Genomic DNA, 24,596 nt, shown 5'->3' on the forward strand with positions numbered 1-24,596 from the left:
CAGCGGCATCTTCAGATCTTCCGGCGTGGTCCTGGCACCGCAGCAGTGAGCCCTTGAACTTCTGGTGGTAGTAGTTGATGATGTTGGCGGCTGCCCTGGCATTAAGCAGCGGAGACTGTAGGCTTTTCTCGATTGCGTCAAAGATCAGAGCGTCGGTGGTGAAAATCTTTGCTGCATTCCACACCTGGCAGTTGGCGTCCTGCTCCTGAACCAGGAACTGGCCAAAGGTGCCCGTGTCACTCAAGATGCCCAGGAAATCATGGAAGGTGACAGCCCTGCCTTCATTCACCGCCAAAAACTGCAAAGGAACTGGCACCAGCTGGTTGCTCACGTACATGGACAACGAGTTCATGACTTTCAGCAGTGAGAAGGTGTCAATGTTGCCTTGGTTATTTTTGTCGAAGAACTCGTAGAACTCCCAAAATGCAGCAACCTGTTGCTGGGTGAGAGGGGACTCCGCGTAGCTGTCGTCTGGTTCCAGGACATCGACGTAATGGACTAGACGGTGAAGTGTCATGCCCATGAAGCTAGGTGCTTGTACATCCCCACTGGCTTTCTTTTCCCTCTGATCTTTGATGCCAGCTCCTTTTTTCTTGGCGAAATAATACCTGACAATATGCTTGGTTGACTCGTCGGAGAGTTCCCCGAGGCGTAAGATCTCTGCCAGGATCCTGAAAAACACAGTGTCAGTCAGGAGTCCTTTCTGAGACCTCGAGCAGTCACAGCTGTCGGGCAGCTGGGCAAAGTAGCGGAGGAACTGGTCAGTGTCTGTGACAAACTCTAGGAAGTCTTCAAAGCACACCTGCCCGTCCCCATTGACATCTAGAAGTGCCAGCAGCTCGCGAAGCTTTGCCTCAGTTAGCTCGATATCCATCGCTCGCAGGCCCACGCACAGGTTGTGAATGTCAATCACATTGTGGGATGGAAGCTCTGAGAACAGCTTAAAGAGTTCATAGAATGCCTCCAGCTCATTCCTCAAAAGGGACTGTCTTTTACCCTCACTGACAAAGGGGCAGGAGGGGTGGAGGCGTTTGCTGTCTTGGGAGGGGCATGGCGCTTTCTGCCTGTATGTTAGCATTGCAGGGGTTGGTGGGCAAAGGGTTGTTGCAAATGGCCTGACAGATGTTGGCAAGATGTTATCTGTCATACAGGAGCTTGGCTGGAAGGATCCATGCAGCTGGGATCTTGGTGGGGAAGTGGAGACAGGGAAGCCTGGAACTTTAGAGGCAGCTGAGCCAATTTGCTTCACATCAGACCAAGGTGCCTTTGATGTTTTTGGAAACTGTTCCATTTTGACGATCATGCTTTTCTGCACACCACCCTCTACTCCCCCACCCTTTGGACATACTCTTTGCTCCTCTTTTTCAACCAGCCTCTTCGTATCTGCCCACTGATCCACCTCAGTGCCCACATGTCTTTTGTCTTTGATCTTCTCACCCATTTTCTCCTGTTTATGTTCCTTCTTGGCCACTCTCTGTTCCACATTTCTTGCTTCCTCCAAGTTCTTCTTCACAGTCTTCTTCTCCAATGCTCTCCTCACACCTTCAGTCCTTTTCCTCAAGTCTTCTTCCACCTTGCACTTTGCCTCATCCTTCTCTTTTGCTTTCCCCAAATGTTCTTTACTCTTCTCTTTCTCCTCTTTTGCCTCCCTCTTTGTCTCCGGATTATAGACCATCAGTTCCTCCTTTTCTTTTTGCAACTGCTTATCCCTTCTCTTTCTCTCCTCCCCCTTTTTCTTCTGCTCTTCCTCTTTCCTTCTCTTCCTCTCTTTTCTTTCCATTAGCTTCCTGCATAACCTCTCTTCTTCCATCCTATTTCTTTTTCCTATAGCTTCTTCAATCTTAAGTTTCATCTCTTGCTTTATCTTTCTTGTCAACTCCTCTTCCATTCGATTCTTCTCATCTTCTAACTTGCGCTTAATCTCTTTCTCTATTTCATATTTCATCTCTTCCTCCAGCTTACGTTTCATTTCTTCAGTCATCTTCAGTTTCTCTTCCTCCAGCTTCGCTTTAATCTCTTCCTCCAAATTCTGTTTCATTTTCTCCTCCAGCTTAAGCTTCACCAGTTCTTCCTCCAGCCTGCGCATTATTTCATCCTCTATCTTATTCTTCAGTTTGTTTCCTACTTTGCTATCCAAGTCTTCCTCCATCTCATGTGCCCCCTTTTCCTTCTCTTTCATTGTACTCAATTCTTCTCTTTTCTCATCTTCAACTGCCATTCCTCCATCCTCTTCCTCCTCATTCATTTTCATCCCCTGTTTTTCTACTTTCTCTTCTCTTTCTGTTTCGTCTTCCTCCCTTCCCATTTGCAATCTTCTTTCTGCCTTTCCTTTTTGCATTTTCTCTTCCTCCTGCATCTTTTCTTCCTCTTCTATTTCCTCTTCCTTTTCTATTGTTTCTTTGTCTATGCTTTTTTTCTCCTCCTCTTCTATCTTCTCTTTGTCTTCCTCCCCAATCACTTGATCCTCTTCTACCTCTTCCTCTCCCATCTTTCCTTCCTCTTCTATTTCTTTGTCTCTTTTTTCTCCTCCAATCTCCTCTTTCTCTCCCATATTTTCTTCTTCTAGCACCTTCTTATCTTCCTCTCCCATCTTTCCTTCCTCTACTTCTTCCTCTCCCATCTTTTCTCCCTCTTCTGTTTTCTCTTTCTCTGCCATCATTCCTACCTCTTCTGTTCTTATTTTCTCTTCCATCTTTTCTTCCTCTTCCTTTTCCATCGCTGCCTCTTCCTCCTTCATAATTTTCTCTCCTTCAATCTCCTTTTTGTTTTTCTCCTTCTCTTCTACTTGTATTCCATTTTCCTCCTCCAATTTGTCCTTCTCTTCTGTTTTTATTTCTTTTTCCATGTTTTTTTTCTCTTCCTCCTCTATTTTCTCTTTATCCTCAGATTTGAGTTCACGTGTGTCTCCTCCTTGTTCGCCCTCTTCCTCACCATTGCCATTCTCTGTATCCCCACCTTCCGACGTTTTGATCTTTCTCCCTTCTATTTCCTCTTCCTTTTTCATTTCCTCTTCCTTCTCTATTCCTTTCATTCCTTTCTTTATAATTTCCTCTTCAGCTTCCAAATTCTCCTTATCTTCCTCTTTATCCAATATGTCCTTTCCTTTCTCCTTTTCGAGTCCCTCTTTCAGTTGCTTTTGCTCTTCTTCTGGTTGTTCTTCCTTTTCCAAGATCTCTTGGTCTTCCTGTTCCATATCCTCATCTTGTTCTGTTTTCAGCTGATTTTCATTGTCCTTCATCTTATTCTCATCGACATCTTGACGTTTTCGCTTCTCTTCCTCTTCCAGTCTATTCCTCCTTTCTTCATCCATCATTTTCTTCCACAACTCCTCCTCGATTCTCCTCTCTTCACTTTCCCTGTCGGACTCCTCCACCTCGGATTGCAGGTCGACTAACTCCTCATCCTTTTCCTCCTCTCCCTCCTCTTCATTCTCACTTTCATAAATGGATAGCTCTTCTCGCCACTCCATGGGTTCTCTGCTCTTCAGCTTATCATCTTCGTTGAAGCTGCACACTTCTTCTTCGTCCTCTTCCACCTCCAGCCTCTTTCTCTTTTTCTCCTCCTGCCATTGTCTGTCTTCCTCTTCCTGACGCCTCCCATTCTCATCCTTTTCTGTCTTCACCCTTTGCTTCTGCCTTCTGTTTTGCTTCAGAACATAGGTATCAAACTCACATACTTCTTCATCGTCATCATCGTCGTCTTCAATGTAGAATTTATATTGAGGTTCAGGCTTAACTCTTGGCTTTTTATGCTCCCTGGTCTCCATTACTCCTCCTCCTTTGCCCTGTAACTGTGGTTAATTTTCTGATGATATTTTCATTATTTTGCTGTGGATCTTCAAGATGAGCTTAAGCACGATACAGTGAAAAGCCTTGATAGATATTGGAGTTAAATCACCCAGCTGTCTTGAACATGCCTGTTTTGTTAAGAACTGACTTTTCTCACTCATAAGAATATTTTCAGTATATGAGCGACAAGATTGCTTGCAGGGTCCAGGGTCTACCGAGTTCCATGTTGCTGTTGTCTTAGAATCTCTTCTGTGTCACTCATGGACTCAATTCATGGTGCAAAACCTCACGATAGACAAACACCCTAGGCGCCCAGGGCAGTGAGCGTTCCAATCCCAGAATGGCCTGCTGATCTGAAGAATGCGTGTGTATGCATTGGCTTTTTTGGCAGAGGAGGTGGTGTGAGTACTCTGCCAACAATCTTTTTGTTTTGCAAGATGTTACTGAGCTTTGAATATTTGGGATGTGTGCACTATGAGGTGTCCAATGTTTGTGATGTCACATATGATAATATATTAACTGTTTGGCATCAGGTCCTTTTGCAGTGTCAGGGGAGGGGGAGGGCAGGGTGCCTTTCTTGTTGTTTTCCGTGTGACAGACGCACTCAGGGTTGCGCGTATTAATGTACTCCCTTCAAGGGATTCTTCACACAGTGCCTACAATTATTGCAATTAAATCATGTTTTTTCTCAGGGACAGGGTAACCCATCCCTAATTGCCTGTTGAGAAGGTGGTGGTGAGCTAGCTACTTGAACCACTGCAGTCCATGTGCAGCTATGGGAGTAAAGTTCCAGAATTTTGACTCAGAGATAGTGAAGGAACAGCCAATAGCATTCCCAGTCAGGATGGTGAGTGACTCAGAAGGGAGCGTGGCGGTGATGTAGCAGTGTGCTCCCATGTATCCTGGGCTGTCGAGATAATCAGTTTGAAACATGCTGTCAGAGAAGTCTTGGTGAGTTATTGCAGTGTGTCTTGTGGATGGGACAAACTGCTGCCACTGTGTCAGTGGTGGCTGGAGTGAACATTGGTAGACATGGTACCAATCGATTGGGCTGATTTGAGCTTCTCGAGAAACATCAAGGGATTACAGTGTGGAATACGCTGCAAGAAATTGTGGTGGAGGCAGGCTCAATCAATCAACGAGGTAAAAACAATGACTGCAGATGCTGGAAACCAGATTCTGGATCAGTGGTGCTGGAAGAGCACAGCAGTTCAGGCAGCATCCAACAAGCAGCGAAATCGACGTTTCGGGCAAAAGCCCTTCATTTATTCTTGATGAAGGGCTTTTGCATGAAACGTCGATCTCGCTGCTCATTGGATGTTGCCCTGAACTGCTGTGCTCTTCCAGCACCACTGATCCAGAAGCAGGCTCAATCAAATCTTTCAAGCAATTACTTCCGAAAAAAGAGGAATGTATAGGTCTACAGAGAGAAAGCAGGTGAATGGCTCCAGGTGTATTGGTTGTTAGGACAGCCAGTACAAACATAATGGGCCAAATGTGTTCCTTCAGTGCCTTAATGATTTTGTGAAGTGGAGAATGTTCCATCACACATGAATTATACACAAACATACAAATCAGGAGCAGGGAGAGAGCCCTCAGCCTTTGAGCCTCCTCTTCCATTCAATACAATCAGCTGATTGTGGTATTCCTGCTGACTCCCAATAACCCAGTCTTAAGCTTTCTTCTGCTTTAGACACATTGATAGACTTTCTTAAGTAACACTGTGCACAGTACTCCAGATATGGCCTCACCAATAACTCATACAACTGTTGCAAAACATCTCACTTTTCTATTGAATTCCTGTTGCAGTAAACAACAATATTCCATTAGCCATCCTGGTCACTTGGTCTGTCGGTAAACTAACTTTTTTGACATTTGTGTACCAGGACAGCAGCGTGTCCGACAATTTCCCTCCACTTTAGTATATTGCTTTTCTGTTTCCTGCCACCTATTATATGAGATACCCTGACTTATCGTGATATATCAAATTGGTCTTCAAATGACCCAACTAAACTAATCTTCTCAGGTACTTCTTTAATATTATCACAGTGTGGCTGGATAATGATCATTAGTAATGCACACAGCTACTCATGTTTGCACTGACTGTAGCCAAGGCGGAGAAGATATTCACCTTCGTTTCCAAGAGTATCAATGTGTAGACCATGTGGGGGGTTGGGTGATCCGCTCAACATATCAGATGTAGCCATCCTAATACCTCCCTCATATCTCACTTCAATCCTTGCAGATTGATGGTTGTGTCACGTGTGGTCTTCTGCCCCACAGTGCATGTAGTTTGAACTTCAAACAAGAGGCAATGTCCTGATCAGCACAAGAGTCATTTCAGGAGACCTGATGGAGAATGACCATTACATTGCTTTCCTGGTCCAGAGCAGCCGCGATTTTGTTTTCCTGTCTGTGTGCGCGTGTGTGTACAAGTGGAGTTTATAAAGGTATTAGAGTTTAAATTGTAGTGTTATGCTGATTGTTCACCAGTAGCTAGAGCATATTTACTTGGAATTAATGGCTTTTTATTAAGTTCAGTAACCTAGTCTGTACTTCCCGTCAACCCGGGTCTGGAAGAGAGGTATATCGGGGAGTCTTGTTTTCTTTCTAAACTCTTTAATTTTTGAGGTGACTGAGAACAGTGGAGGTTCATTTCCCATGTGCCACCTTAGAGAATCGTGAATATTAAAAGAGATACAGAAAGTGCTGGAGAAACTCAGCAGGACTGGCAGCATCAATGGAGAGAGAAACAGAGCTAATGCTTTGAGGTTTGTTTTTAGGTTTGTTTAGAATGGAAAGCTTTCTATTGGTTCAAGAGTACTGATCTGTTACATATACAGAATGCAGGCTTCACTGGCTAGACCATTTTTCCGTATTATTCCTTCATGAATTGTGAATATCATTGGCTGGGCCAACACTTATTACCTTGACAGGGTAGTGGTGAGTGCCACCATGAACTATTGCAGTCCATTTGGAGTAGGTAGATCTATAATCCATAATGCGAGGGAATCCAGGATTTTGACTCAAAAATACTAAAGAAACAGTCAAGATGGACAGTAGTTTTGGAGAAAATGTCAGATAGCAATGTTCTTCTTGTCCTCCAAGATTGTAGAGTTTCAGGGTTTTGGAAAGTGCTATCCAAGGAACAGGGCAGAGTGGAGTGAGTGGATATTTGTGAGTGTGGTAGATATCAAGTGGGCTGCTTTGTGTTGGATTGGAATCAAGCATCTTAAGTGTCGTTGGAGCTGCACTCTTCCGTGCAAATGGGGATATTTCTATTGCCTGACTTGTGTTTGGTAGATGGTGTTATTGGAGAGTAACTCAAAAGGGCAGAAAAAGGCTATTCAGCCCATGATATCAGCACTGGCTCTCCAAATGAGCATCTCATTTTGTGCTCCTGCCTTCTCCCCTTAACCCTACATATTGATCCTTTGCAGAGAATTGTCCAATTCCCATTTGAAAGCCTCAATTGAACCTGCCTCCCCACACACAAGTAGCGAATTCAAGACCCTAACTTGTTTTCCCTGTATCACTTTGCCTTGTCTTGCCAATTAGTTTCATTCTGTGCCCTCTTGTTCTCGATCCTTACATGAGTTGGAACAGTTTCTACTTATCTATGTCCTGTGCGCTCATGAATTTGAACAACTGTCAGATCTCCTCTCAGCCTTCTCTTCTCCGGGAAAAATAGTTCGACTGCTCAAATCTACCCTTGAACCTGAAGTCCTCTCATCTCTGAGAGCAATGCCATGAATCTATTCCACACACTTTCCAAAGCCTGCACATCTTTCTTGAAAAGCAGTGCCCAGAACAAGGCACAATACCTCAGCACAGGCTGAACTAGTGTTTGTTCTACAAGTTTAACATCATGTCCTTGCTCTCACACTCAACATTGCTATCACAAATTCTACATTCCAGAAGTTCTCTCATTGGATTGAAAGATTTTTCTTGTGTCAGGCTCCAGTGGATTCTCGGATGTTAATGGAATGGCTCAAGTGTGCAAAGGTGTTTCCTTGGAAAGAACTGATTTTCAGGGTTGGAGAGTAGTTCTGACAAAGGTCTAGCAAAGGCTTGATGGGATGAATGGCATGCCTGATGTTCAGTGACTCACTGGACACTTAACAGAAGTTGAATTCCAGGGGAGGGAAACAGTGTGCCCGGACTTGTGAGCTTTATCCCTGTCAGATTTGAGGATTTAAGAGAGGGGCTGCAGAAACACTAAATTCAGGCCCTTTCAGTCTGCTCTGCCACTCAGTAAGATCACAATTGCTCTGAAAGTGGCCTCAACCCTAGGCAGGCAGGTGCAGCAATGAATTGAGAAGGTAAGTGGTATATTGGCCTTAGTTGCAAGAGGATTGGAGGACAGGACTAGGGATGTCTTACTGCAGTTGTACAGGGTCTTGGTGACACCACACCTAGAATATTGTATGCAGTTTTTGTCTCCCTATATAAGAAAGATGTGGTCCTCATACAGGGAGTGCAGTGGATGTTCATTAGGCTGATATTGGGGATGGCAGGACTGTCTGTGTAGGGGACATTGGTTTGATTGGGCCTGCATGAGATGGGACCTGCCTGAAAGTATAAAATTCTAACAGGGTTAGGCACACTAGATGCCTGGCATTCCACGAGTTGTTACTGACCTGATAATCCTTAACTCCTCTTTCTGGGCTTTTCCCCGTAACTCTTTGATTCTGTTTCTGATTAAAAGGCTGTCATGGATGCCATAATCATTTCCAGGTGGTAGGTTCAAGGTGTCTTACTGTCTGGGAGAAAAAGGTTTATGCTTCAACTACCATCACAGCACCACCCGCTCCATCTTGCTACAAATTACTTCAAATCTATATTCACTGGTCATTCAGCTCTGCCAATAGTCCCTTTCAATCCACTCTATCAAAGGCCTCTCAATGTTACGCATTGCAATTAAATCTTTCCTCAGCTTGCTTTATTCCAAAGAGAACAATCCCCACCCAGATTATTCAGCCCTTCCTGATACAATCAACAGTGGACAATGCACTGCCGTCCTATAGAACATAAAACAATACAGTGCAGAATAGGCCCTTTGGCCCTCGATGTTGCAACGACCTGTGAACTAGTCTCAGCTTGTTCCCCTACACTATCCCGTCATCATCCATGTGCTTATCCAAGGATTGTTTAAACCTCCCTAATGTGGCTGAGTTGACTACATTAGCAGGTAGTGCATTCCACACCCTTACCACTCTCTGCGTAAAGAACCTGCCTCTGACATCTGTCTTAAATCTATCACCCCTCAATTTGTAGTTATGCCCCCTCGTACACACTGACATCATCATGAGGAAAAAGACTCACTGTCTACCCTATCTAATCCTCTGACCATCTTGTATGTCTCCATCAAATCCCCTCTTAGCCTTCTTTCCAATGAGAACAGGTTCAAGTCTCTCAGCCTTTCCTCATAAGACCTTCCCTCCAGACCAGGCAACATCCTGGTAAATCTCCTTTGCACCTTTTCAAAAGCTTCCACATCCTTCCCAAAATATGGGGACCAGAACTGTACACAATATTTCAAATGTAAATCCCAACATTTTGCTCATCGCCACAACATAAATTTTTAAAATGCTTTACTCGGTTACCCAATATGGCCAGTTACCCACTTCATCCACCAATATTGGATTTAGAATAAAAATAAACATCAGCCAGATTACTTTCTAAACAACAGTTATTGATTTATTGCAAAAATAAAGACAGGAATTATTCAGACATTATGTAAAACTGATCAACACACAGTTTAGAATATGAAAGTACAAATATTTATCCTTTTGAATAAACTAACACCAATTAAAGAGCAAAAAGAAGTTTCTCCGTACGGATTAAGTTCAGCAAGATAACCACTTTGATCAATAATCGTTAGTTCTTAAAAGAAAATAGTATATTGTATGGAAGGCTCATGGTGCTCTTCAGGTTCAGTATGCAACCAGATGGCACTAAACATGGGCGATTGTCACCTGGAACCTTTGCAGACACAGAGCATTCAGGAATCATCAAGAATTCAGAAGCTTTTCAGGAGAACAGCTCTCACAGTGGTTTCTCTGAATGGGCTTTAACAGTAAAGGGCAGATGATAAGCTGCTTAGCTTCTATCTCAGCATGCTGTAGTCCAAACAAAGTCCAAAGCAAGGCTACCGTGTCAATGGGCCAACATTTATCCCACAACCAATGCCAACAAAACAGGACCTGGATTGGTATCGCATTGCCAGCTGTGAGAGCCTACTGTGCTCAAACTGGGTGCTACAATGGTATAGAGGCAAAGTCACTAGGCTAGTCATCTACGATCCAAGGCTAACATTTTAATAGGTGGCATAACGTTTGGCACTGCTACCTCACAGTGCCAGGGACCCAGGTTCAATTCCAATCTCAGGTGACCGTCTGCATGGAGTTTACACATTCTCTCTGGGTGCTCCAGTTCCTCTTTCAGTCCAAATATGTGCAGGTTAGGTGGACTGTCCACAGTGTCCAGGAATGTGTGGTTACAGGGAAAGGGTCTGGTTGGGATGCTCTTCGGAGGATTGGTGCAGACTCAGTGGACTGAACGGCCTGCTTCCACAATGTAAGATACATTTCCTACAACAGGGATAATACATCTGACAACTTTTGAGACACCCAATTCTTGCAAAAGACATCACAGATTTTATTAAAATATGTACAGGTTTTTCTTAGTTGTTTTCAACATATTCAGAAAATATTATTGACGTTTCCCTGATTTTATCTGCCAATATCTTTCTCTTGCCTTTCCTTATTCTAATTTCACCTCTGCACAATCTATGCTCCTGTTGGGTCTCTGCAGATGCTCTGTTGCAGTAAAAATTATTGTAAAAAGCCATTGCCTCTAATCTACACCAACATTTCTAATAGGTCCCCCTAACCCCTGCTCAGTCAAACCAGATCCAGTGCTTCCAAATAAGTTCCAAGTCCATTCCTTTAAAATCCACTGTGTGGATCCAATTCGGAATTTCCAATGAGTTTCGCTTTATCCCAACCCAGCACCATTCCAGGGGTTCCAGTGAAAGGGTAGGGGGCTCTAATTCATAAACAGGAAGAGTTGGAGAAACTCAGCTGGCCTCGCAGCATCTGTGGAGAGAGAGAAGGGTTAATGTTTCGGGTCCGAGTGACCTATGAACGAACCTCTTGTATATTAGAGTTAATCTTTCTCTGCAGCTGTGTAACACTATATTCTGTTCTGTAGTGGTTGTAACGAGGTCAGCTCGGTGGATCTTAGAATGGGCTCCCAGACTGGGGCTGTTAACCTGGTTCAAACAGGGAGCCCTGACAGATACATACAGGAGTGTCAGAGGTTCTGAAAACAACGAATGCTGGAGGTAGTGTTTGGTCAGACAGCATCTATAGAGAGGCCTGATGAAGGGCTTATGCCCGAAACGTTGAATTTCCTGTTCCTTGGATGCTGCCTGACCTGCTGTGCTTTTCCAGCAACACATTTTCAGCTCTGATCTCCAGCATCTGCACTCCTCACTTTCTCCAGTGGAAATGGTGGAGACTGGTACAATTACAAAATCTGGGCCAAACGAGACTAGATTAATTTAGGATATTTTAGATTAGATTACTTACAGTGTGGAAACAGGCCCTTCGGCCCAACAAGTCCATACCGACCCGCCGAAGCGCACCCCACCCATACCCCTACCCCTACATATACCCCTTACCTAACACTATGGGCAATTTAGCATGGCCAATTCACCTGACCCGCACATCTTTGGACTGTGGGAGGAAACCGGAGCACCCGGAGGAAACCCACGCAGACACGGGGAGAACGTGCAAACTCCACACAGTCAGTCGCCTGAGGTGGGAATTGAACCCAGGTCCCTGGCGCTGTGAGGCAGCAGTGCTAACCACTGTGCCACCGTGCCGCCCTTGAATTCTGGTCAACATGGACGGCAAAGGGTCCATACTCCACATCTCCATAACTGTATGAACCTGATATACTCATGTAAGGTGTAATTTGTCTGGACAGCACGCAAAACATTACTTTTCACTGTATCTCAGGATAATAATAAATCAAATCAATTCCTCTCCCCTACTACTCCAGCATCCCCTGCAAATCCAGCAGGGGGAATTCAAATCCATGCCTACCCGTAAAGAGTAAAAGACCTTCTCAAACAAACTCCCCCCGCACTTTTCCCCTGCTTTGAAATCCATCCCAGTGTTTCCAATGGAGAGGGAAGTAAAAGTGTCCTGAATCTGCTGCCTGTGCACATGTCAGCAGCACCGTCGCCTCCTGTCCTGCAGGGCGGCGGTGTCGCGGGAAGACTGCTCTGCAGCCCCTCAGCCAGCCAACCACCCACCCCCTGCCACTCACATTGGCCCCGCCCAGGCCTAACCCCACATCCGCTCAGCGACCAGGCAACCGACGACCCCTCACGCCCCCGGCCCACTCGACGAAAAGAAAACGAACAATAATTACAAATAAACGAATATTTTTTTTTAAAAAAAGGAAAAACAACTCACTGGGGCTGCTTTCGACGCTTGCGCAGTCCCTAAGGTTGGGGCGGGATCCCTCCTTGCCAATCATTCGCCTGTTCCCCACCAATCGCTCGAGACGACGTTACCCCAACTGCGCAGGTGCGCTCTTTCCTGCATTCGCGCGCGCGCCCCCAACCAAGGAAAGGGAGCGTGCACGCGCGGTTGCCGGCACCGCGCAGACGCCGTCGTCCCCCGTCCCTCCCGCAATGAAGGGAGCGCGCACGCGCGGTTGCCGGCACCGCGCTGACGCCGCCGTCCCTCCCGCAATGAAGGGACCGCGCTGACGCCGCCGTCCCTCCCGCAATGAAGGGACCGCGCTGACGCCGCCGTCCCTCCCGCAATGAAGGGAGCGCGCACGCGCGGTTGCCGTCGTCCCCCGGCCCTCCCGCAATGAAAGGACCGGGACCGCGCACGCGCGATCGCCGGCGCCAACCTTCCCCGCCCGTTCGTGGAAAGGAACCTCGCAAGCACGCGGGCGAGGTGAACGAGGCGGAGAAATCTTACCTCCCCTTTCACAAAACACCGGCGCTCTCGTTGAGGGGGGGGGATATCTAACAACGCCGACGAAAGGACGGCGCATGCGCCCTAGTTCCCCCACCAACCAAAAGAAAAAACGAGCCAGAAAGGCTACCGTGGTGGGGGGCGCATGCGCCGCGCCTCCCCGCTAGGGCGGCGACATCGCGGGAGGTCGCGGCGGCCACCTTGGTCCTATATATATAAAAAACAACCCCCGCTCTGGTTCGTGTCTCCGCCCACCTTCCCCTCCCCCCCCCCCACCTCTCTCACACACACACAACCTGAGTGAAGCGAAAGTCCCCCCCTTCCAACAGGCTCTCTCCGGGCGCGTGCGCAGTGCCGGGGCGGCCGGAGTGGGAGTGGGGGTGGGGTAACGCGGCGGCGGTGGCGGGCGGGCGGACGAGCGAGCGACAACATGGCCGATGTTGTTCAGGTGAGAGAGAGAGAGACAGACACACACAGACAGAGACAACAAATACCTTCTTTTTTCTTTTAAAAAAAAATATTTTCTTCCCCCCCGCCCCCCCCACACGTACCTCGAGGGAAAACCCAAAAAAAAGAGAGAGGAAAAAAAAACACCTCGGGGGATTTTTTTTGAAAAAAAATATATAATAAATCCGCCCTTTTATTTTATTTTTTAAAAACAAACACATTTGGACCAACCATCTCCCCCCCCCCCCCGTATCTTCTACCACCCACCATTTTATTTAATGCTTGGTTGGGTAAAAGCTTGTGGGGGGGGGTGACTTAATTTTTATTTCACGCGAAGAAAAAAATAACAAGACAAGTTTTTTTTTGGGGGGGGGGGGGAGAATCCATCCCTCAGCGACGATTTCGAGCCAGTTGGAGGGAGAGGTGAAGTGGGGGGGGGGGGGAGGAGAGGGAGGGAGGAAGGCCCTGGAGGAGACCCGCCATTTTAATTTTATATATATATATATGTGTGTGTTTTTTTTCGTCTTTCAAAGAGAATTGTACACTTCTCTTCACCCCCCCCCCCACTCACTCACGAAGGCGAGGGGTTTGTGACACACAGAGAGGGGGGGGGGGGGAGGGTTCTGGTTTTAAAATGGGAGGGCAGTGAGAGAAAGCCAGGGGAAGGATTTCCTAGCCCCCCCCCCCCCCCCCTCAACTTCACTCTGATTAGGGAATACCTGACCAGAAGAAGTGGTTAAAAGGACCTTGGATAGGAGTACAAGCTGCTGCTCCCTTCACCCCCCCCCCCAGTCTCTCGCCCTCCCTCTCTCCCCTCCCCCCCCCCCCAGTCTCTCGCCCTCCCTTCCCCCCCCCTCTCGCCCTCCCTTCCCCCCCGTCTCTCGCCCTCCCTTCCCCCCCCAGTCTCTCGCCCTCCCTTCCCCCCCAGTCTCTCGCCCCCTTCCCCCCCAGTCTCTCGCCCTCCCTTCCCCCCCAGTCTCTCGCCCTCCCTTCCCCCCCAGTCTCTCGCCCTCCCTTCCCCCCCAGTCTCTCGCCCTCCAGTCTCTCGCCCTCCCTTCCCCCCCAGTCTCTCGCCCTCCCTTCCCCCCCAGTCTCTCGCCCTCCCTTCCCCCCTGTCTCTCGCCCTCCCTTCCCCCCCCGTCTCTCGCCCTCCCTTCCCCCTCCAGTCTCTCGCCCTCCCTTCCCCCCTGTCTCTGTCTCTCGCCCTCCCTTCCCCCTGTCTCTCGCCCCTCCCTTCCACCCCCCCCTCTCGCCCTCCCTTCCCCCCGTCTCTCGCCCTCCCTTCCCCTCCGTCTCTCGCCCTCCCTTCACCCCCCCGTTTCCCCCCACTGTCATTTACCCTTCCTCCCACCCCGTCTCTCGCCCCCGTTCTCCCCCACTGTTGTTCGCCCCCCCGTTCTCCCCCACTGTTGTTCGCCCCCCCGTTCTCCCCCACTGTCGTTCGCCCCCCCGTTCTCCCCCACTGTCGTTTGCCCCCCCGTTCTCCCCCACTGTCGTTTGCCCCCCCGTTCTCCCCCACTGTCGTTTGCCCCCCGTTCTCCCCCACTGTCGTTTGCCCCCCTTTCTCCCCCACTGTCGTTTGCCCCCGTTCTCCCCCACTGTTGTTCGCCCCCCGTTCTCCCCCCCTTTTCCCCCCCCTGTTTTCCCCCACTGTCGTTCCCCCCCCGTTTTCCCCCACTGTTGTTCCCCTCCCCTGTTTTCACCCCCGTCTCTCGCCCTCCCTCCCCGTCTCTCGCCCTCCCTCCCCGTCTCTCGCCCTCCCTCCCCCCACCCCCCCCACTGTCGTTCCACCCCTGTTTTCACCCCCGTCTCTCGCCCTCCCTCCCTCCCCGTCTCTCGCTCCCCCACTGTCGTTCGCCCTCCCTTCCCCCCTCCGTCTCTCGCCCTCCCTTCCCTCCACTGTCCCCCCCTTCCCCCACCACTGTCATTCGCCTCCCCGTTTTCCCCCACTGTCGTTCGCCCCCCCCCCCCGTTTTCCCCCACTGTCTTTCACCCCCCCCGTTTTCACCCACTGTCGTTTGCCCTCCCGTGTCTCATTCGCCCTCCCTTCCGCCCCGTCTCTCGCCCTCCCTTCCCCCCAGTGTCCCTCCCCCTTCACCCCCCCCACTGTCGTTCGCCCCCCCGTTCCCCCCCACTGTCGTTCGCCTCCCCCACTGTCGTTCGCCCCCACTACTGTCGTTCGCCCCCTATTCTCCCCCACTGTCGTTCGCGCCCCCCGTTCTTCCCCCTCGTTCGCCCCCCCTACTGTCGTTTGCCCCCCCCGTTCTCCCCCACTGTCGTTTGCCCCCCCGTTCTCCCCCACTGTCGTTTGCCCCCCCGTTCTCCCCCACTGTCTTCCCCCCCCCACCCCAGTTCAGCCCTTTCTCCCTCCCCCACCCCCTCTCATCCACCCCTCCCTTCTAGCCCCACCTCTTCAGAAAGCAACACTTTTTTCAGGAAATGTGCCGGTGTTTTGTCAGTAGTGATTCTACTTTTTACTGTTTTAAGAAATGGGTAGTAAAGGTGGAAACAGACTTGGAATGTACAGTAAAGGCAAAGGACCTCAGGAAAGTTAAGTTGCCAGCTGTCCTCTTTTACCCGGTATCTTCTCTTCCCCACACCCCCACAATTTGGTTTTAAAAATGTCCATCTATGCTGATGGAGGAAGCTGGATGAAATTCTGGTTTGATGAGGGAAAAGATTTTACACTTTCGTATATCTATTAGAAATATATTAAATATTTTTAAAAAGTGAAGGACCTAGTAATCACAAGCTGGCCTCTTTCTTTTAACCCCTGTTCCCCCTTCAGGAAATGTCTGTCCTTCTAATCATCCATTATTTGCGTTGTCCCTGATGTTTATATTTCGACAAGATTTATTTAAAACTGTGTATATAGTTCTGTAAATAGAGAGAGTACATTGGATTCCCTTTGTATTCTCTCTCCCTCTTTTGGAAACCTGTTTCCACCCCCCCCCCCTCAAGAATCTTAGTGTGTTTCTTTATTTATTTGTAAGTGGAAGGGGGTGGGGGGAAAAGAGAGAGAGAGAGAAGCCTGAGGCCCTGTGCAGGGACTGACTAAGCACCAATAGCTGACACACAGCCTTCTCTTCCTCCACACTGCTTGCTGGCTGGAGAAGACTCATTGCTTTCCCTCAAATCTCATTTTTATATCTGGGCAAGAAAAGGACCGAATCTAATTCTGCAGTGTTGTCTTTTTGTGTTTGTATAGATTTAAAAAAAACTAATTGTATATTCATCCAAATGGCGCAAGACAGACAAGGCTTCCAGGAGGTAAAAAAAATTGCATATGATAAAAGGGGAGAATGTGAGGCCATGCTGTGAGGGCAAATGGTTTTTTTAAGATGATTTTGCTTTCTCTTAACCTGAGGCTTTTTCTCTTATTTTGGCGTGTGTAATGTTCCAATATTGAGAGAAATTAGCTGCTTATAGGGAACGATAGTCTGTGTTTAGCTTTTGTGCTTTATTTTAGAAAAATACTGGCTTGCATGTGGGAGAGTTTCATTTTGCTTATGTTTGTTCTGGAAGGTGTATTTTTCCCCTGCCCTAAGCTGACTGATTGCATAAATGTGTCTGGAAACTTAATGCATTTTTTAAAAGGAAAGATTTTGACTTAGCATTGTATATTTGTGATTTTGAGGTCAAAACAGTGCCACTTAAGTATATTCGTAATGGTGCGATGTTAGAGTTAAAATTTTCTTTTTGAAGTTCTCTTTCCATGCGAGATTTTAAAAATTACACCTGTGCTTCGTAGGTTATGACACAAGTTCATTCCTGTTCGGTATAATTCAAAATTAGTTGCACAAGATTTGAGTTTTGGGGAATCTGAAGACAAAGTTGAATTTTTTTGGATTGTAAACGGATTTCGCTTTACTTCCTCTTAATTACACGTGGTTTTGAGTTGCAGACATCAAGATTGAAATGACTCTGGAGTTGTTTAATGATTTTTGAAATGTATTGTACCCACAAGTGAGGCTGTCTGGCAGGGCACTTTTTAAAACAACACTTGCCCTGTTTAAAGGAGCACGTTTTTCTTCTAGATCGTGTCTGTAGATTCACGTGTGTTCATCACAGAAACTGAATGGTAGTATATTCAGTCCTGTGATCTTTTAAAATGCCAACCTTCCCTATACCATTATTTGAAAGATGGAATGGGCTGCAGGCCAACGGTCTAACCATAAATCTAGTTAGCCTTTGGGTTAGTGGAGTGGAGTGTGTGGAAGAAGAGAATGAATGTAGAGCTTGTCTTCACACGTGCATTTCTGTGCTTTTGTTACCTCCAGACTCAACTGTTCAAATGACCTCCGGCCTTGCCTCCCCACTCCTTGCACCCTCTGTAAGTTTGAGCTCATCCAGATTTTCAGCTGCTTCCATCCCAGGTCTCTCTGAGCTCCGCTCATCTGTCAACGACAACAACACCCCCCCCCCCCCCCCCCCTCCCCAATACGCAGCTGACCTGTTAACCCTTAGTCCGGCAGTACCTTGTTATTTTTTAATATGTTCCTGTTCTGTGGCGCACACCTTCCGATCTCTGTAAACATCTACAATCCTTGGAGGTCTCTGTGCTCCTTGGTGTCCACAATCTTGTACATACCTGATTCCTTTTCATTGTCTCATTTGCTTTGGGGCCTATGCTCTGAAATTCTCTTCTCCTGACTCCTTATAACGTGCCTCTTTGGCCAAACCTTTGGTCTGCTGTCTCTCAACCCTGCGGCTCTGAATCAAATCTTGTCTGGTGATACTCTGGGGGCGTTAAATGTTGCTAGCTAAATGCAAGTTTTTGTCACAGTTGCACAGTTATTACCACTTGCTGTCAGAGTGTAGCCTTGCCCGTATTCAGCCCCCACCAAAGTGCTCAGTGCTGATGGGATCCTTGTGTGCATTATCTCAATAATCCACTGATTCTGTCCAAGTGTCATTTAGTTGACGCTGATAGTTGGGCTTAGTCTGGAGAGTGAGTTGCTTTGGAGAATGCCCATGGAGCTTTGCTTGTACCCATCCTTGCCGAGGAGCAGCAGCGTGTACCTGCATCCACTTGTAACCACTTTCAAAAAGTTTTAAGTGGCAGGCTTGTGACTTCCACTCAGAGAATGGCGACAGAATGGGATGCTGCAGTGAGCACAGTTATTGACCTGACACTGATGCACTGATCTAGATGGTGATTGTTATGGTAACTTTACGTGACCTCCAAATGCGAATATTCATTCTAGAATTTTCTTGCCATGGTTTGCTGTGCAAGAAATTTCAGAAGCAAGGATGTCTGTTTGGTATATTCTCTCCCACCCCATAACCTTGTGTTTTTTCTTTGCTGAGAAAGCATTTCTTTTTGAAAACATTGAGATTTGCTCACGAGTTTTTTTCTCTGCTTTCAATGCCATGTGCTGGCCAACAGCATCGAGGATGGTGGTCAATGAGCTAGGGTGAAGCCCCTGAAGCTTCCTTGATTATCATCCAGTTAGCTTGTACCACACATTGCTAATGTTGAATTTTGTGCCTCTGAAGGAAACCCATTTTGTCCTAATGTGTATGCTAATGCTTTGAAAGAATAGTCGAATTGGTCCCACTGCCTTATTCTTAACCCCTGCCCTGTCATATTTAAAAAAAAGTTCTCCTGAAAGCTGCTGCTGTAACTGTTACCTTATTTCTTCTATTAGTTGCCGTCAGTCTCTGATCCCCTATTTATTGATCCTCCTACAATCCAAAATACGTTTTTGTAACATTGTTAACTTTGAACACCTCTGTTAAATCTCCTCTTTTACCCCCTTGTTCCAAGGAGGACATTTTTAGCTCATCCACTCTGGGCTTAAGTGAAATTCATCATCCTTGGTGGGGTTGTAGTAACTTCAAGGAGAAAGTGAGGTCTGCAGATGCTGGAGGTCAGAGCCGAAAATGTGTTGCTGGAAAAGCGCAGCGGGTCAGGCAGCATCCAAGGAACAGGAAATTCGACGTTTCGGGCATAAGCCCTTCTTCAGGAATGGTAGTATTTCAAGTTGAGATGCAAGAGAGCAAAAATGACTTGCGTTTATATAGTTCCACAAGACAGCTTAAAGTGCTTTCCAGCCAATAAGGTGTTTTTTTTGAAATGCAGACTCTAAAGTTGGCAGTGCAGCCACTGCTTTGGAATCAGCAAATTTCTTGACTCAAAAATCAGGTAATGACCAAGCGTGGCTTTTTTTTTGTGATGTGGATTGAGGGATACCTTTTGGCTAGGCCATTGGGGAAGGTATGCCTGCTCCTAGTCAAAATAGTGACTGGGATTTTCCAAGTCAGCCTGAGCAGCCAAAGGACCCTCCGTTTAAAATCTGATCTGAGTGTTCTGGTACTGCTGAACTCCTGCAGAACTGCACTAGAAAGTAAGTCTTTTGTGTTCAAGCCTTGGAGTGGGACTTGAAGCCAGGACTTGGTGGTAAGGGTAACATACTGACTCCAGGCCTCTAGCTAAAATATGTAACCCAGTATTAGGCATGACATTTTGGTACCTATGCAAGGATGGGTGATGGTTCAAGTAGAAGGCAGTTGGCCTCTTGACCCTTCTCTGCCGTTCACCTGGATCATAGAATAGAATTCCCAGTGTGGAAACAGACCATTAGGCCCAACAAGCCCACACTGATCCTCTGAAGAGTATCCCACGTAGACCCATTCCCCTTAGCCTATTACACTCTGTTTCCTATGATCAATGCAACTAACCTATATATTCCTAAACACTGGGCAATTTAGCATGACCAATTCACCTAACTGTACATCGTTGGACTGTGGAGGGGAAACTGGAGCACCCGGAGGGAATTCACGCAGACATGAGAATTTGCAGACTCTACATAGGCAGTCGCCTGAGGCTGAACTCTAGCCTGAATCTCTGCAGCTGTGAGGCAGTGGTGCTAACCACTAGCCACCCTGCTGCCCGTGACTCATCTTCCACCGCGTGGCCATTCTGCCCTCACTGTTTCTTAATATTTTTGCTATCTGTTGACCTCTGTCTTTAGATTAGATTACTTAGTGTGGAAACAGGCCCTTCGGCCCAACAAGTCCACACCAACCCTCCAAACAGCAACCCACCCAGACCCATTCCCCTACATTTACTCCTTCACCTAACACTGTGGGCAATTTAGCATGGCCACTTCACCTAACCTGCACATCTTTGGACTGTGGGAGGAAACCCACACAGACACGGGGACAATGTGCAAACTCCGCACAGACAATTGCCCGAGGGTGAGATTGAACCCAGGTTCCTGGCGCTGTGAGGCAGCAGTGCTAACCACTGAGCCGTCTTGAACATACTCAGCGACTGAATCTCTGGGGTAAACAATCTTTTTGAAGCTACCTTGTTGAGCTCTTTATGAACTTTAAATGCTTCAATTAGATCATCTCTCATTCTTTGAAACTTGAGAAATTGCAGGCCCTTCAATCACTTGTAGGATAAAAGTTTTAGGAGAAAGTGAGGACTGCAGATGCTGACATCAGAGTTGAGAGTGGGGTGCTGGGAAAGCACAGCAGGTCAGGCAGCATTCGAGGAGCAGGCGAATCGACGTTTCTGGCAAGAGTCCTTCAGTAGGTACTGGTTGTCCTGTTCAGATCTAAATTGTGTTGGTCTGAATGTAGTGCGGTGTCCATGTGACATCAGTGGTTGTGTAGGCAGGCACTGAGGAAGGAGATGTAGCTGTGGTAGCGAGTCTGCTTCAGGGCAGAGGAGGTGACCTGAGGGGTGCAGTGAGGGACAGAGACTCCCTGAGATCCTTGTACAGAGAGGAGAGAAAGTCTTAGCAGAATCTCTTGGCTGCTTGTGTAATTGGTGTTTTGTCACATCAGGTATGTTGAGTTGTATCAGATGGTTTGCTTGGTGAAGGCAGTCTTTAATGTAGAGCTAGGAGAAGCCCTGAGTGGCAGAAGTGATGATAGGTTGTGATATGTCCGGACCAGGGAAGGAACAAATTCACCAGGGTGACCCCTCCAATCTGGGCAGCTCCTGAGAAGGGCCTGGCCTTTGAGAGAATTGGTTTCAAGTTTAGAAATGAGTGACCCATGAAAATGAGTCATTCGTGGCCAGCTCATGAAACTGTTTCCTGGTATGAGTCAGAGGTGGGAAAGTTTAAGAATGTATTTGCATGACAAAGTTAATCCACTTACATGATTTTGTAAAACATGGTCTAGTGAATGTCACTGAGGTACCATTACCTTTAAGTGTTTCAGCTCTTTGCTATCCTACTTGAATGGATCAAGTGTTAAATGTTTGATACTGTTATTGACTTGTTCTGCTTTGAAAGCTTTCCCACTTGGTGAAATCTTTGTAAAGTCTGCCCATTTGATGTGGTTCAGTAACTCTGTGGAGCACATAGAGCTTTGTATGGAGATTAATTTCCTGATTCTTTGTTGCCTGTCCACCATCTACAGGACATGAGACAAAAGTGTGATGCAGCACGATAGCACAGTGGTTAGCACTGCTGCCTCACAGCGCCTGAGATCCGGGTTCAATTCCCGACTCAGGTGACTGACTGTGTGGAGTTTGCACATTCTCCCCGTGTCTGCGTGGGTTTCCTCCGGGTGCTCCGGTTTCCTCCCACAGTCACAAAGATGTGCGGGTCAGGTGAATTGGCCATGCTAAATTGCCCGTAGTATTAGGTAAGGGGTAAATGTAGGGGAATGGGTGGGTTGCGCTTCGGCGGGTCGGTATGGACTTGTTGGGCCGAAGGGCCTGTTTCCACACTAAGTAATCTAATCTAATCTACTTGGCATGCCTACAGAGGTTGCACCTCTGACAACACTTGACGGTCAACATGACCAAGAATAAAGCAGCCCTGCTTGATCAGCAACCCATCCATCAGTAAAATCATTTGATCCTTCCACCTGCCATTGTACTGTGGGAGAAGCATTTGCCATTTACAGGGTGTACAGCAGCAACTCACTGAGGACCCTTTAGAACACATTCCAAACCCATCACCTCTTCTCCTTGGAAGGAGAAAGGCAGCAGATGTATGGGTACAACTACTGCCTGCAAGTTGCCCTCCAAGTCGCGCGTCATCTTGACTTGGAATACCATCACCTAGTCCTCGTGTTGTCCAGTCAGAATCCTAGAACTCCCTCTTAATGGCACTGCAAGAAAGCACCTCGACATGGTCTGTGGCAGCTCAAGGCAGAGACTCTGCACCATTTTTCAAGGAGCAGTAAATGCTAGCCTTGATTCCATCAAAGCAAAATGTGTTTGTATAAAACATCTGAAATTGCTGGGGTGCTTGATTGCCTTTTTGCCGAATTGTATACCACTGTGGTATGGTGCAGAGGATTCTGGAATAAGGTGGGTGAACTTGCAGCATGGGTTGGTACCTGGGATTCCGATGTGGCCATTTCCAAGACATTGGTAGAGCAGGGGCAGAAATGGTCGTTACAGGTTCTGAGATTTAGATGTTTCAGTAAGAACAGAGAAGATGGTAAACGGTGGGCATGTGGCCTTGTTAGTCAAGGACAGTACTATGGCTGCAGAAAGGATGTTTAAAGACTACTGAGGTAGAGAATGGGCTGAGATTAGAAACAGGAAAGGAGAGATCACCCTGTTGGGAGTTTTCAATAGGCCTCAGAATAGTTCCAGAGGTGTAGAGGAAATGATAGCAAAGTTGATTCTCAACAGTAGTAAATGTGACAGGGTAGTTGTTATTGGGTCTTTAACTTTCCAAATATTGACTGGGAATACAATAGTTCAAGTACTTTAGATGGGTCAGTTTTTGTCCAGTGTGTGCAGAAAGGTTTCCTGACACAGTATGTAGACTGGCCAACAAGGGGCGAGGCCGTACTGAATTTGGTTGCGAGTAAAGTGTTGGAAAAGGTTATAAGAGATAGGATTTATCATCTCGAAAGGAATATGTTGATTAACACGGTTTTGTGAAGGGTAGGTCGTGCCTCACAGACCTTATTGTGTTCTTTGAGAAGGTGACCAAACAGGTGGATGAGGGTAAAGCAGTTGATGTGGTGGAAATGGATTTCAGTTTGATAAGGTTCCTCATGGTAGGCTACTGCACAGAATACGGAGGCATGGGATTCAGGGCAGTTGGCGGTTTAGATCAGAAATTGGTTAGCTGAAATATGACATGGTGGTTGGTAAGAAATGTTCTTCCTGGTGTTCAGTTACTAGTGGTGTATTGCATGGATCAGATTTGGGTCCACTGCTGTGTGATATTTTTATAAATGACCTGGATGAGGGTGTAGAAGGATGCGTTAGTAAGTTTGTGGATGACACTAAAGTTGGCACAGTTGTGGATAGTGCCGAAGGATGATGTAGGTTACAGAGGGACCTAAATCGGTTGCAGAGCTGGCCTGAGGGGTGGCAAATAGAGTTTAATATTGGAAAGTGTCAGGTGATTCACTTTGGAAGGAGTAACAGGAATGTGGAGTACTGGGTGAGTGATAAGATTCTTGGTAGTGTAGATGAGCAGAGGGATCTCTGTCAGTGTGCGTAGATACCTGAAAGTTGCCACTCGGGTTGATGGGGCTGTTAAGAAGGCATACGTCGTGTTAACTTTTATTAGTAGAGGGATCGAGTTTCGGAACCATGAGGTCATACTGAAATTGTGCAAACTCTTGTGTGGCTGCACTTGGAGTTACAGTACAGTTATGTACAATTCTTGTCGCCTCATTATAGGAAGGATGTGGAAGCATTGAAATGGGGTTCAGAGGAGATTTACTTGGATGTTGCCTGGTATGGGAGAAAGGTTGATGGACTTGAAGCTGTTTTCGTTAGAGAGCAGGAGGTCGAGAGGTGATTTGATTGAGACATATAAGCAGAGGGTTAGATAGGGTGGACAGTGAGAGCATTTTTCCGAGGATGGTGATGGCTAGCACGAGGGGGCATGGCTTCACTTTGATGGGTGATAGATATGGAGCAGAGGTAGTTTCTTTACTCAGTAGTAGGAATTTGGAACGCACTGCCTGCAATAGTTGTTGACTCTCCAACTTGACAGGCATTTAAATGGTCATTGGATAGGCATATGGACAAGAATGGAATAGTGTAGGTTAGATGGGCTTCATATTGGTTTCATGGGGTGGTGCAACGTCGAGGGCCTAAAGATCTGCACTGCACTGTAATGTTCTGTGTTCCCTCTTGTTTCTGGTTCCCTGTAAGGTTCCCTCCTTACACATCAAACCATGAATATACACTAACTCAAACAATGTAAAATGGATCATGCTTTTTCCCATTGTCTCTAATACAGTTCATGCCTAATTTTCTCTACTGAGGTGTTTGAGCAATTGAGTAAGATGGCTGCTCACGTGAACACAGGAGTTAGCTTCCTCCTGATCTAGGGCTGACAGCTTGATGTTGAAATCATCATTTGTGGCAGTTGTAGTCCATGGACGTGACTGCATGTTGTGTTGTCTG

The 24,596-nt window shown here is 47.1% G+C and overlaps 2 protein-coding genes across 12 annotated transcripts in view; one reads left to right on the top strand and one right to left on the bottom strand.

Moving 5' to 3' along the window:
- Nucleotides 1-12,940, bottom strand: part of LOC132809058 (uncharacterized) — a 64,124-nt gene extending 51,184 nt beyond the window's left edge. The window contains exons 1-2 of one of the 4 annotated variants that reach the window (XR_009642183.1): nucleotides 12,797-12,940; nucleotides 9,515-10,888 (exon numbers count right to left, since the gene is read on the bottom strand). The gene's annotated coding sequence lies outside the window, so the exon portion shown is untranslated. Of the gene's footprint in view, nucleotides 1-8,428; nucleotides 8,542-9,514; nucleotides 10,889-12,277; nucleotides 12,579-12,796 lie in introns of those variants that run through there. The other 3 variants (XR_009642182.1, XM_060822447.1, XM_060822448.1) reach the window with 3 other exon arrangements.
- Nucleotides 12,941-13,176: 236 nt separating this feature from the next.
- Nucleotides 13,177-24,596, top strand: part of huwe1 (HECT, UBA and WWE domain containing E3 ubiquitin protein ligase 1) — a 217,123-nt gene continuing 205,703 nt past the window's right edge. For 7 of the 8 annotated variants that reach the window (XM_060822430.1, XM_060822435.1, XM_060822434.1 and 4 more), the window contains exons 1-2: nucleotides 13,214-13,241; nucleotides 16,449-16,510. The gene's annotated coding sequence lies outside the window, so the exon portion shown is untranslated. Of the gene's footprint in view, nucleotides 13,242-16,448; nucleotides 16,511-24,596 lie in introns of all 8 variants that reach the window. The other variant, XM_060822431.1, reaches the window with a different exon arrangement.

Source organism: Hemiscyllium ocellatum, unplaced genomic scaffold (assembly GCF_020745735.1).
Source record: "Hemiscyllium ocellatum isolate sHemOce1 unplaced genomic scaffold, sHemOce1.pat.X.cur. R, whole genome shotgun sequence".
NCBI classification, from domain to species: Eukaryota; Metazoa; Chordata; class Chondrichthyes; order Orectolobiformes; family Hemiscylliidae; genus Hemiscyllium; species Hemiscyllium ocellatum.